This window comes from Pristis pectinata, chromosome 4, assembly GCF_009764475.1.
Source record: "Pristis pectinata isolate sPriPec2 chromosome 4, sPriPec2.1.pri, whole genome shotgun sequence".
In the NCBI taxonomy this organism is placed as follows: Eukaryota; Metazoa; Chordata; class Chondrichthyes; order Rhinopristiformes; family Pristidae; genus Pristis; species Pristis pectinata.
Window position 1 is genome coordinate 103,575,447 of NC_067408.1, and position 12,319 is coordinate 103,587,765.

The window sequence follows — 12,319 nt, forward strand, 5'->3', positions numbered from 1 at the left end:
TTTCTTTCATAGGATTTTTTTCTATGTAATAAAGTATTTTTGTAAAAACAACGTTCAGAGTAGGATTGAGCTCCAGCAGTCTTCATTTTGATTGTTTGATGGAGAGCTCCTGTTTTTGTCAGTACTATCAGTGAGCCCTGTGAGACATGCTAACATACCCTTGTATATCATCAGTTGAGTCTCCCAAGAGTTCCCAGTTCCTCCAGGGTGCACTCAGTTTTACTTTTACCTCATTAGCATGAAACAAGACTTAGCTGCTGCGAATGAAAATGCTACAAGTTGTCAACATTTTTGCTATGGGTTTTCCTTTGAAATTCAGCTCATGCACTTTGTTAATTTTGTCCTCCTATTGATCAAGCACAGCAACATTCTCCATAAACATCTCACAGAAAATTGCCAGAGGCACCCCAGGAAAGGTTAAAAAAGAAAGATGTGTCCCATGGAGAAAATGAGGTGCTTAGAAAGGAAAATCCAGAATTTGAAGGCATGGCCAATAGCTGGTCAATACTGGAAGGCAAAGAGTGGGACATTTATTACAGGTCTAACGTTGAAGGAATGCAAAGTTCTTGCTGAACTCTACACCTAATGGCTCTTGAAGGAAAGGGAAAACCATGGAAAGTTTTAAAACTGAGCGAAGCCTATGTGGTTTCAGTAAGCTCACAGCTGACTGGTAAAATGTTAATGAGGTTCTGAGGTAGAAATTCATCCACTGTCCATGTGACAAACATGTAATGTGGTACTGTCAGTGTTCTACTTTCATTTCAATAGAACCAAATTTCAAAGTCAGACCACCAGGCATGTACACTGTCTGGTTCAACACATGGAGCTGAGGATGAATTCTCATTAACATTTTCCCCTTTGCCATTGGGACAGTGAGACCTGCATCTGAACTAAAACCTTAAGTGCTCTTCCCAGGCTTTTGGGGGTATTAACCTGCTGTCTTCCCCTGAGCATTTTCAGCCTTGCCATTTCTAGCGGTTTTCTTTCCAACATTTCAAAGCTAAAGATGACTTCATTTTTAAGAACTTGTAATTCTTTTCTGCACTTCCCTAACTTTCTTTCACAGCCGCACACTGACATCTGTGGAGGGATAATGTGGGCGGCACGGTAGCGTAGCGGTTAGTGCGACGCTATTATAGCGCCAGCAATCGGGGTTCGATTCCCGTCGCTGTCTGTAAGGAGTTTGTACGTTCTCCCGTTTCTGCGTGGGTTTCATCCGGGTGCTCCGGTTTCCTCCCACATTCCAAAGATGTACAGGTAGGTTAATTGGGTTTAAAAAATGGGCGGCGCAGACTCATTGGGCCGGAAGGGCCTGTTACCACGCTGTAAATAAAATTTAAAATTTAATTTAAAATTTAAAACTACAGCACAGAAAAACAGGCCATTTGGCCCTTCTAGTCTGTGCAGAAACATTATTCTGCTAGTCCCATTTATCTGCCCCCACCCCATACCCCTCCAGACATCTCTCGTCCATGTATGTATCCAATTTACTCTTAAAAGTTAAGAGCGAGCCCGCATTTACCACATCAGATGGCAGCCCGTTCCATACTCCCACCACTCTTTGAGTGAAGAAGTTCCCTCTAATGTTCTCCTAAACCTTTCTCCTTTCACCCTAAAGCCATGTCCTCTTCTACTTATCTCTCCTAATCTGGGTGGAAAGAGCCTACTTGTATTAACTCTGTCTATGCCCCTCATCATTTTGTAAACCTCTATCATATCTCCCCTCATTCTTCTCTGCTCCAAGGAATAAAGTCCTAACATGCTCAATCTTTCCCTGTAACTCAACTCCCGAAGACCCAGCAACATTCTAGTAAATCTTCTCTGCACTCTTTCAATCTTACTGACATCCTTCCTGTAGTTCGGCAACCAGAACTGCACACAATATTCCAAATTTGGTCTCACCAATGACTTATACGACCTCACCAAAACATTCCAACTCCTATACTCAATACTTTGATTTATAAATGCCAGGATGCCAAAAGCCTTTTTTACAACCCTGTCTACCTGTGACTCTACTTTCAGGGAATTGTGTACCTGAACTCCCAGATCCCTTTGTTCCTCCGCACTCCTCAATGCCCTACCATTTACTGTGTATGTCCTCCCTTGATTTGTCCTTCCAAAATGCAACACCTCACACTTGTCTGCATTAAATTCCATCTGCCATTTTCTGGACCATTTTTCCATTTGGTCCAGATCCCTCTGCAAGCTTTGAAAGCCCTCCTCGCTGTCCACTACACCTCCAATCTTAGTGTAATCCGCAAACTTACTAATCCAATTTACCACATTATCGTCTAGATCATTGATATATACAACAAACAACAATGGCCCCAACACAGATCCCTGAGGCACACCACTAGTCACAGGCCTCCAATCTGAGAAACAACCATCCACAACCACTCTCTGTCTTCTCCCACTCAGCCAATTTCGAATCCAGTTTACAACCTTTCCATGGATACCGATTGACTGAACCTTCTGAACTAATCTCCCATGTGGGACCTTGTCAAAGGCCTTATTAAAGTCCATGTAGACAACATCCACAGCCTTACCTTCATCTACTTTCTTAGTGACCTCCTCAAAAAACTCCACAAGATTCGTTAAACACGATCTACCACGCACAAAGCCCTTGGCTGTCCAAATACTTATATGTCCTATCTCTCAGAACACCTTCCAATAATTTACCCACTACTGATGTCAGGCTCACTGGCCTGTAATTACCTGGTTTACTCTTCAAGCCTTTCTTAAACAATGGAACAACATGAGCTATCCTCCAGTCCTCTGGCACCGCACCCGTGGCTAAGGACATTTTAAATATATCTGCCAGGGCCCCTGCAATTTCTACACTAGTCTCTCTCAAGGTCCGAGGAAATATCTTGTCAGGCCCTGGGGATTTATCTACCTTTATTTGCTGTAAAGCATCAAGTACCTCCTCCTTTTTAATCTCTATATGTTCCATGACACTAGTGCTTGTTTCCCTTCCTTCCATATCCACGATGCCAGTTTTCTGAGTAAATACTGATGCAAAAAAACTGTTTAAGACCTCCCCCATCTCCTGAGACTCCACACATATACGACCACTCTGATCTTCTAGGGGACCAATTCTGTCTCTTACTATCCTTTTGCTCTTAATATACCTGTAGAAACCCTTTGGGTTTACCTTCACATTATCTGCCAAAGCAGCCTCATTTCTTCTTTTTGCCTTCCTGATTTCCTTTTTTAGTATTTTCTTACATTTCCTATACTCTTCAAGTACCTCATCCGTTCCTAGTTGCCTATACCTGCTATACACCTCTCTCTTTTTCTTAACCAGCTCACCAATATCCCTTGAAAACCAAGGTTCCCTATGCTTGTTACCTTTGCCTTTAATCCTGAAATGTTTTCCTGAAATTAATCCTTTAATTAATCCTTTAAAGGATTCCTTTAATCCTGAAATTAACCTGAAATGTTTAATCTGTTTCTCTCTCCACAGATTCTGCCTGACCTACTGAGTATTTCCAGCATTTTCTGTTTTATTCAATCTGACACCACATATGTACATAATGTATGTGTATGTGGTTTTAAAGGACCATACATTTTAAGGGAGCAGTAATTGGCTTATGTGAAATGGTTGCCAGACCAATACCAATTTTTCATGGCATATTGGTAAGGGGTCCATCAGGTAGTTAACAGTACGGCATCAGGAGATGCCACTTTCCTTACTATAGCCTCAATCTAACATTAGAATCAATCAAGAAAGGTGTAGCTCAGATTACATACACAGAACAACTTCTCCACTCCCCTGACAGTGTTATTTCAGCCATCACAGCAGATACCCGGTGCCTTCTCCAAATGAGAACATTTGCTAATGATTATTCTATAACAGCTTCCTGTTTCAGAGTTCCATCCATGAGATTCCCTGGCCAGGATGTCGGTCCTACATTTCAAATGAGATCTGTTATTTATTGATTAAGATGGTAGTCATAAAGACAGCCGACAACAAGAATCCCAGTAAAATAAAAAATAGTTCCTCATTAGTGGGACTGTTTCAAAGGAACTACTTATATGACCAGTAAAATAAAAAATAGTTCCCCATTAATTCCAGAGGAACTATTTATGTGAGTCATGAGACAGTGAGGTGCAATCCAAAACAACATTCCTTTCCATTGTTAACGTTTTGGATAAATAAAAGATATCTCCTGGCATTAAGCACTATGCAAACTAAGTAATCTACCTCATTGATACTACTAAAAAAAGAACCATGTACAATTTTACATTGTTATAGAATGAGTATATATGTAATCTTCCTTTTAAATAAAGGGTGTGTGGCTCAAATGGGACTAGGTAAAGTGACAAACCCAAAGTCAAAACAATAGGGTGGAAGGAGAATGTGGAAAAGCAAGTTAATTTACATTAAGAGAAAAAATCCAAGTGTAAATGTGACTGGACAAGTGGTGTGAGTGGTGATATAAAGGAAAAAAAAGCTCAGGACCTAAAAACAAATGGTGGATGGAGAGAGCATAAGGGGGGTCAACAACTCACCAACAGCCATGGCATGTGCTGGTTCTTCAGACCTATAAATTCCACCTGTGGCCCAAACACCCAAGCCCCCAGCTCACTTAGAGCCAAGAATGTGGATGAACTCATCAGAGACAGAAGGGCAGTTAATGGAACACTTTGAAGACCTTTTCAACCACTACTCTGTCCTTTATTCCATCCCAAGGGCCCATCAAGAGTCTAAAAAGTGTAGGGAGGTGCTTAAAAATAAAATAATTAAGGCTAAGAGGGGCCATAAAAATATCACTGGCATTGAGGAGAAAGGTAGATCTGAAGATGTTCTATAAGTATATTAAGGACAAAAGAATAACCAGGGAAAAGGTAGGGCCCATTAGGGACAACATAAGCAATCTGTGCATGGAGCCAGAAGGTATAGGCAAGCTCCTAAATGAATATATTCATAAAGGAAACAGACTTTGTAGTTGGAGAATTCAGTGAAGGGCTAAGTGAAAGTCCAATGCAGGTCTCCATAAATAAAGACAAGGTACCTGAGGTCTTCATTGGCTTCAAGGTGGATAAATCCGCAGGACCGGATGGGATTTTATCCTGGGCTGCTACAGGAGGCAAGGGAAGAGATTTCTGGGGCTCTGGTTGAGATTTTTAAATCTTTGCTGGGCACAATAAGGTATCAGATGACTGAAGAACAGCAAATGTGGTGGTCCTTTCCGGGAGCAGCAGGGAAAATCCCGGTACCAAGAGACCTGTGAGCCTAACATCAGTGGTAGGGAAGATACTGGGAAAAATTCTGAGAGAGAGAATTAATGAACACTTAAAAAGGCAGGGACTAATCAGAGATGGACAACACCCCTCTCCCTCACCTCTTTATAATGGCTATCTCCCTTTTACACTCTCAATCCCGATGTAGGGTTTTGATCCAAAACGTTGACTATCTCTTTGCCTCCACAGATGCTGCTCGACCCACTGAGTTCCTTCAGCAGTGTGGTTCTTTTTTCTGCATATCCCCTGCGGGGTAAGTTATTTTTACACAGAGAGTGGTGGGTGCCTGGAATGAGCTACCAAGGATGGTGGTGGAGGCAGATACGATGGAGGCGTTTAAGAGGCTCTTAGATAGGCACATGAATACGCAGAGAATGGAGGGATATGGAACATGTGCAGGCAGAAGGGATTAGGTGATATTAACTTAATTAGTTCAACATAGCGTCGTGGGTCAAAGGGCCTGTTCCTGTACTGTTATATGTTTGACGCCAGCATCTGTCTTGTATCACTACTGACATCATCCCCAACCAAAGCTTAACTGTAGCTGACACACATGATTTAGTTCTAAAACCTGCCAATCTTTACATTGCTTTCAGCTTTCTGATCAATCACCAATATTTGCAAAGGAAATAATTTCTTTTTAATTATTAATAGACAATTTTAAATTGTCTTTTTAAATCCAGTGGATGAAGTTTTATTGAATCCCATGGTATGTCTCTCCTCTTCTCAATCACTTCTAATTTTTAAGCTATTCTTTATTTGCCCTAAAACTAAAGAAAAATGCTGAATGTGTCATTGGACCAGGTTTGTACTAGTAGCTGTGGATTGATTGTCGAAGGATGGGTAATAGTCTCTGTGTGTTTAGTGCAGTAAGCCCAAATGTCAGCAAACAGTCAAATTTTGCCTTTGGTAACATATTTGCTTGTTCTAAATCAAAATTCAAACTTCCATGAGACAGTCATTGTAACAGTGCATTTAATTGTAGAGGTGATTGTGCATTAGCTGATGGTTATTTGGTTTAAAAAAAATATTGTGTGAAGAACATTTTTCAATTGCTTGATTGTTCCATGTAATGGTGTGAAAATTGATTTCTTTTTGTCAGTATTATATATTACTTCTTTATGTTTTTGCATTAAAAAGTATATGTGAACTTACTGCATTGATCCCCATTCTCTGCCCAGCTGTTAACATGTGTGCAATGTGGAGGCTCCTGCAATTCTACTTTGAGAATGGTAGTCCTTTGTGATTATGTGCATGGCAGGCGATGTGAATTTTTCAATATCTTCAGATCTGACACCATTCCAGCTGATAACACTCAAGGCCCCATGCAAATTTTCAAGTGGTCCCAAACCTTAATCTGAGTGTTACAGATATTCAAAGATTACTAAAATCCTTTAAACTTTACAACTATAGAACAATGGTTAGGCCGCGTTTAGAGTATTGCGTACAATTCTGGTCACCTCACTGGAGGAAGGATGTCGAGGCTTTACAGAGGGTGCAGAGGAGTTTTACTAAAATGCTGCCTGGATTAGAGGGCATGTGCTATCAGGAGAGGCTGGACAAACTTGAGCTCTTTTCTCTGGAGCAGCAGAGGCTGAGGGGTGATCTGTTGGAAATGTATAAAGCCATGAGGGGCATAGATAGGGTGGACAAGCAATATCTTTATCGCATTATTGAGCGATCCAATACCAGAGGGCATGCATTTAAGGTGAGAGGGGGTAGGTACAGAACAGACGTGAGGGGTACATTTTTTACTGAAAGAGTGGTGGATGCCTGGAATGAGTTGCCTGATAGGGTGGTGGAGGCAAATTCATTGGGGGCTTTTAAGAGGGGCTTGGATGGGCACATGAATGAGAGGAAGATAGAGGGATATGGGCATTCTGTAGGCAGGAGGAATTAGCTATGTCGGCACAACATTGTGGGCCGAAGGGCCTGTTCTGTGCTGTACTGTTCTATGTTCTAATACAAACATTCCCACCAAAACCAAGGTATTTCGTCAAAATGCATGAAATAAGAATGTAAGTGAGCTTGTTTTTTTTTAAATTTTTATTTACAGCATGGTAACAGGCCCTTCCGGCCAAACGAGTCTGCGCCACCCATTTTAAACCCAAATTAACCTACCCGTACGTCTTTGCAATGTGGGAGGAAACTGAAGCACCCAGAGGAAACCCACGCAAACACGGGAGAACGTACGTACTCCTTACAGACAGCAACGGGAGTTGAACCCCAATCACTGGCGCTGTAATAGCGTTGCGCTAACCGCTACGCTACCATGCTGCCCTGTTAATATCATGCCAAGTTGTGTCAAACAAATGTCACTAAATTCAATACCACAGTTATATGCAATTACACAAACTACACATTATTATTCAATATATCCAACATTATGTATTTCGGTAGTGTAGCGGTAGGCACGACGCTCTTACAGCGCCAGGAGTTTGTACATTCTCCCGTGTCTGCGTGGATTTCCACCGGGTGCTCTGGTTTCCTCCCACATTCTAAAGACGTATGGATAGGTTAATTTGGGGTTTAAAATGGGCGGCGCGGACTCGTTGGGCTGGAAGGGCCTGTTACCATGCTGTAAATAAAATTTAATTTAATTTTTTAAAAATTTATAAGTTTAATTTGCCTTCTCTTTTAAAGGTCTCGCTTATGCGACTTGTTGCTGTTCAAATAAATGAGAATAACAGTTCCATTCATAGTCGTTTGAAAACCGGTATATTGGACCAACAATAATTTTGTTGGGAAATAGTTTAAGTAAATACGTATAATGGTCTAATAAAGGGATTCATGTTTCACCTGACAATGAACAATCTCAATAGGTTTCAGATGAGAGGGGAAAGATTTAGTAGGGACCTGAATGGCAACCTTTTCACCCAGAAGGTGGTACATACATGGAAACGAGCTGCCAGAGGAAGTGATTGAGGCAGGCACAATAACAACATTTAAAAGACACTTGGACAGGTAAGATAAGATATCTTTATTAGTCACAGGTACATCGAAACACACAGTGAAATGCATCTTTTGCGTAGAGTGTTCTGGGGGCAGCCCGCAAGTGTCGCCATGCTTCCGCCGCCAACATATGGGAAAGGATTAGAGGGATGTAGGTCAAACATGGACAAATGGGACTAGCTTGGCATGGATACGTTGGGCCAAAGGGCCTGTTTCCATGCTGTATTACTCTGAGACTAACAGCGGGTTGACACAGTGGGCCCATCCCCACAGAACCAAAACCCATTAATTGCCTTTGAAGTATAGTTATGATTTAGAGAAAATCGTAATAGCAGCACATTAATTTATGTTTTCTGACCACTTGACTTTCAGGTTGTCACAAACCAGCAACAAAAGAAACACACTGAGCATGATTCAGTGTTAAAAACTATTTTATTAATCACTACTTATGATAATACGTAAAATAAAAGTTAAAAAAAAAATGTTAGTATGTTAGAATTCAAGAATGTTAAACCTCGAACGTTAACCCCAAAACTAAACTCTTCGTGTGTGTGTGTGACAAAGTCCAAAACTCCCAGTTCCGGAATGGTTCTTAAAGTTCAGTTCCGCAAGCCATAAGGTGAAACATGAGCAAGGGCTTCTTCAACAACCACCGTTGTCTGAAGATAAGATGTAGATGTAGAAAAACATAGAGAGAGTACATACGAAATCCAAATGTTCCAGGATGGAACCCAAACGACACTTCAGTGTTTACTCGGTAGTGACTTCCTCACCCCGAAAAGCATCCGAACCGTGGTCGTCCACACACAAATACCTGTTTCCTTCTACAGGTCAGCAACAAAGTGAACTCCACCGGATTACTTCCAACTTCCATACATGGATTTCAGTGGCAAACACAGTTATTGTTTCTCATCCATCGATAGAGAAAACAAGCAGGCTGGTGTCTCTCTCCCTTCTCTCTCTCTCTCCTTCTTCTTCTTCAACAACGTCATTACGTCCTTTATCTTCTATTGACGTAAGCACGCCCCACACACACACACACACACACTCTCTATCTTAAAGGGACTTTCACTGAGTCCGTAACACCTCCCACCTAAAAAAAAAATTTTCCCAAGAAAATTTTAACCGCGCATAGAGTTAGTAATGTTAATAATTATCACGCTACACAACTACAGACTATCAGATTAGTACAGATACATGTTTCCCATTTAACATCGGGAAAGACAATCAGCAATCACATTATCTTTGCCTTTAATGTGAGTTATCATGAGATCAAACTCTTGCAAAATTAAACTCCAGTTTAACAGCCTTCTGTTCTTGTTTTTGACTCGGCTCAGAAACACCAATGGGTTATGATCTGTATATACAGTCAATGGTTTCTGAGCGGTGCAAACATATACACTGAAATGTTGCAAGGCTAAAACAAGCGACAGTAATTCTTTCTCTATGGTGGAATAATTCTTTTGATGCTCATTAAATTTCTTTGAAAAGTAAGCTACAGGATGGTCAATATCATCAAGGTCACCCTTCTGCAACAACACAGCTCCTGCAGCTTCATCACTGGCATCTACTGCTAATGAAAATGGCTTTTCAAAGTCAGGTGTTCTGAGCACAGGATGGTAGCATAAAATGGCTTTCAGCTTCTTAAATGCTTCTTGACAAGAATCTGTCCAAACAAACTTTACTCCCTTCTTCAGAAGATTAGTTAGGGGAAGAGCAATATCAGCAAAATTTTTACAAAATTTTCGATAATATCCAACCATTCCCAAAAATCTTCTAACAGTCCTCGTACCTGTGGGAATAGGGAACTCAGATATTGCTTGAACTTTTGCCTGAACAGGAGCTTGCTTGCCTTGACCTACAACATAACCAAGATACGTCACAGTGGCATGGCCAAATTCACTTTTAGCCAAGTTAACTGTAAGGTTAGCCTTGGAAAGTCTTTCAAACAACCTTTCTAACGCAGAGATGTGATCCTCCCATGTATCATTCCCAGTCACTAAGTCGTCAATGTAGGCATCTGTATGTTTTAACCCATGAATCACTGAATTAATCATTCTTTGAAATGTTGCCGGAGCATTTTTCATTCCAAATGGCAAAACATTGTATTCATACAATCCAGAAGGGGTTACAAAGGCTGAAATTTCCCTTCCTCTATCTGTTAATGGAACACACCAGTACCCTTTTAATAGGTCAATCTTTGTAAGAAATTTTGCCTTTCCCACTCTGTCTATGCAATCATCCACCCTAGGAATAGGGTAAGCATCTGACTTTGTTACAGCATTCACTTTCCTGTAATCTGTGCAAAATCTAACAGTTCCATCAGGTTTAGGTACAATAACACAGGGCGAACTCCAATTTGAAGTAGAATGTCTAATAATATCATTTTCCAACATGTATTTTATTTCCTGATCAACAAGTTTACTTTTTTCCACATTCATTCGATATGGGTGTTGTTTGATTGGTTTTGCATCCCCAACATCAACATCATGGGTAATTATCGATGTTCTGTTTGGAACATCTGGGAACAGATTTTTAAATTTTAAAATTAATTCTCTCATCTGTTGTTTTTGTGAAACTTGTAAATGGTCCAACTTCGTTTCAAGGTTCTCCAGGATATTTTGGTTTTTTAGTTTCGATGGAACAATATTTGGTCTAAATTGGCCTTCCTCAACATCAACATCAGGCATTCTAGAAACAACCTTTACATCATCCACCAAGGCCACCACTGAATCCCTCTCATAATAAGGTTTTAGCATGTTTACATGACAGAGTTGTGTTTTCTTGCGTCTATCTGGTGTTTTGATTATATATGTTAGATCAGTCACTCGAGATTCAATAACATAGGGTCCAGAAAAACGAGCTTGCAAGGGATTATTTTGGCTAGGGAAAAATACCAACACCTTTTGCCCCACTGTGAATGTCCTAGGCCGAGCACGTCTATCAAAATATGTCTTCATTCTTATCTGGCTTGTTTTCAAATTCTCTCTCGCTAGCTGGCAGACTCTCTCCAACTGAGTTTTAAATTTTTGGACATAGTCCAACAGACTCAAGTGAACTTCCTCATTAACCCATTGCTCTCTTAACAACTCCAAAGGTCCTCTCACCCGATGTCCAAACACAAGCTCAAACGGACTAAATCCGATTGACTCCTGGATCGATTCTCTAACGGCAAACAAAAGTAAATGGATACCTTCGTCCCAATCCTTGGTGTTTTCAAAGCAATAAGTCTTCAGCATATTTTTGAGAGTAGAATGAAATCTCTCCAGAGCTCCTTGAGATTCTGGGTGATATGCAGATGATACAATCTGCTTTGCTCCCAGCTCATAGACTATTTGTTGAAAAATTTTTGACATAAAATTACTACCTTGATCAGATTGGATTTCTTTTGGCAAACCAAACAAGGTAAAAAATTTTACAAGAGCCTTTGACACCGTCTTGGCCTTAATATTTCTAAGGGGTATTGCCTCTGGAAATCTAGAAGTGGCACACATGATGGTTAACAAATACTGATTTCCAGTCTTAGACTTTGGTAATGGGCCAACACAGTCCACAATCACCTTCGAAAAGGGTTCACCAAAAGCAGGAATTGGTTTCAAAGGAGCCACAGGGGGTTTTTGATTTGGTTTACCTACCATCTGACATGTGTGGCAGGTTCGACAAAACATCACCACATCTTTTCTCAAACCAGGCCAATAGAATTGTTTCAAGATCTTCCCTACAGTTTTATTCACACCAAAATGACCACCCAAAGGCATACTGTGGGCCAGGTTTAAAATCTCATCCCTATAAACTTTTGGAACAACAACCTGATGAATAACTTCCCATTCCTCAGTAACAGGAACATGAGGAGGTCTCCATTTCCTCATTAACACTCCATTTTTGACATAGTATCCAATTGGCACTTTTTCAATCTCCTCACATGAGAGAGCTTTTTCTTTCAATTCTGTCAACTCAGGGTCCTTTGTCTGTTCCACCATAAAATCCTTCCTCGACAAAGACAAATCTTTAAATTCAGGCTCACTATAAGGATGTTGATCCTCCAATGAAGACAGAAAAGTCTCAGATAAGGCATCATAATTTTCTTCCTGTTTAGGACTGTCACAAGGAACCACATCAG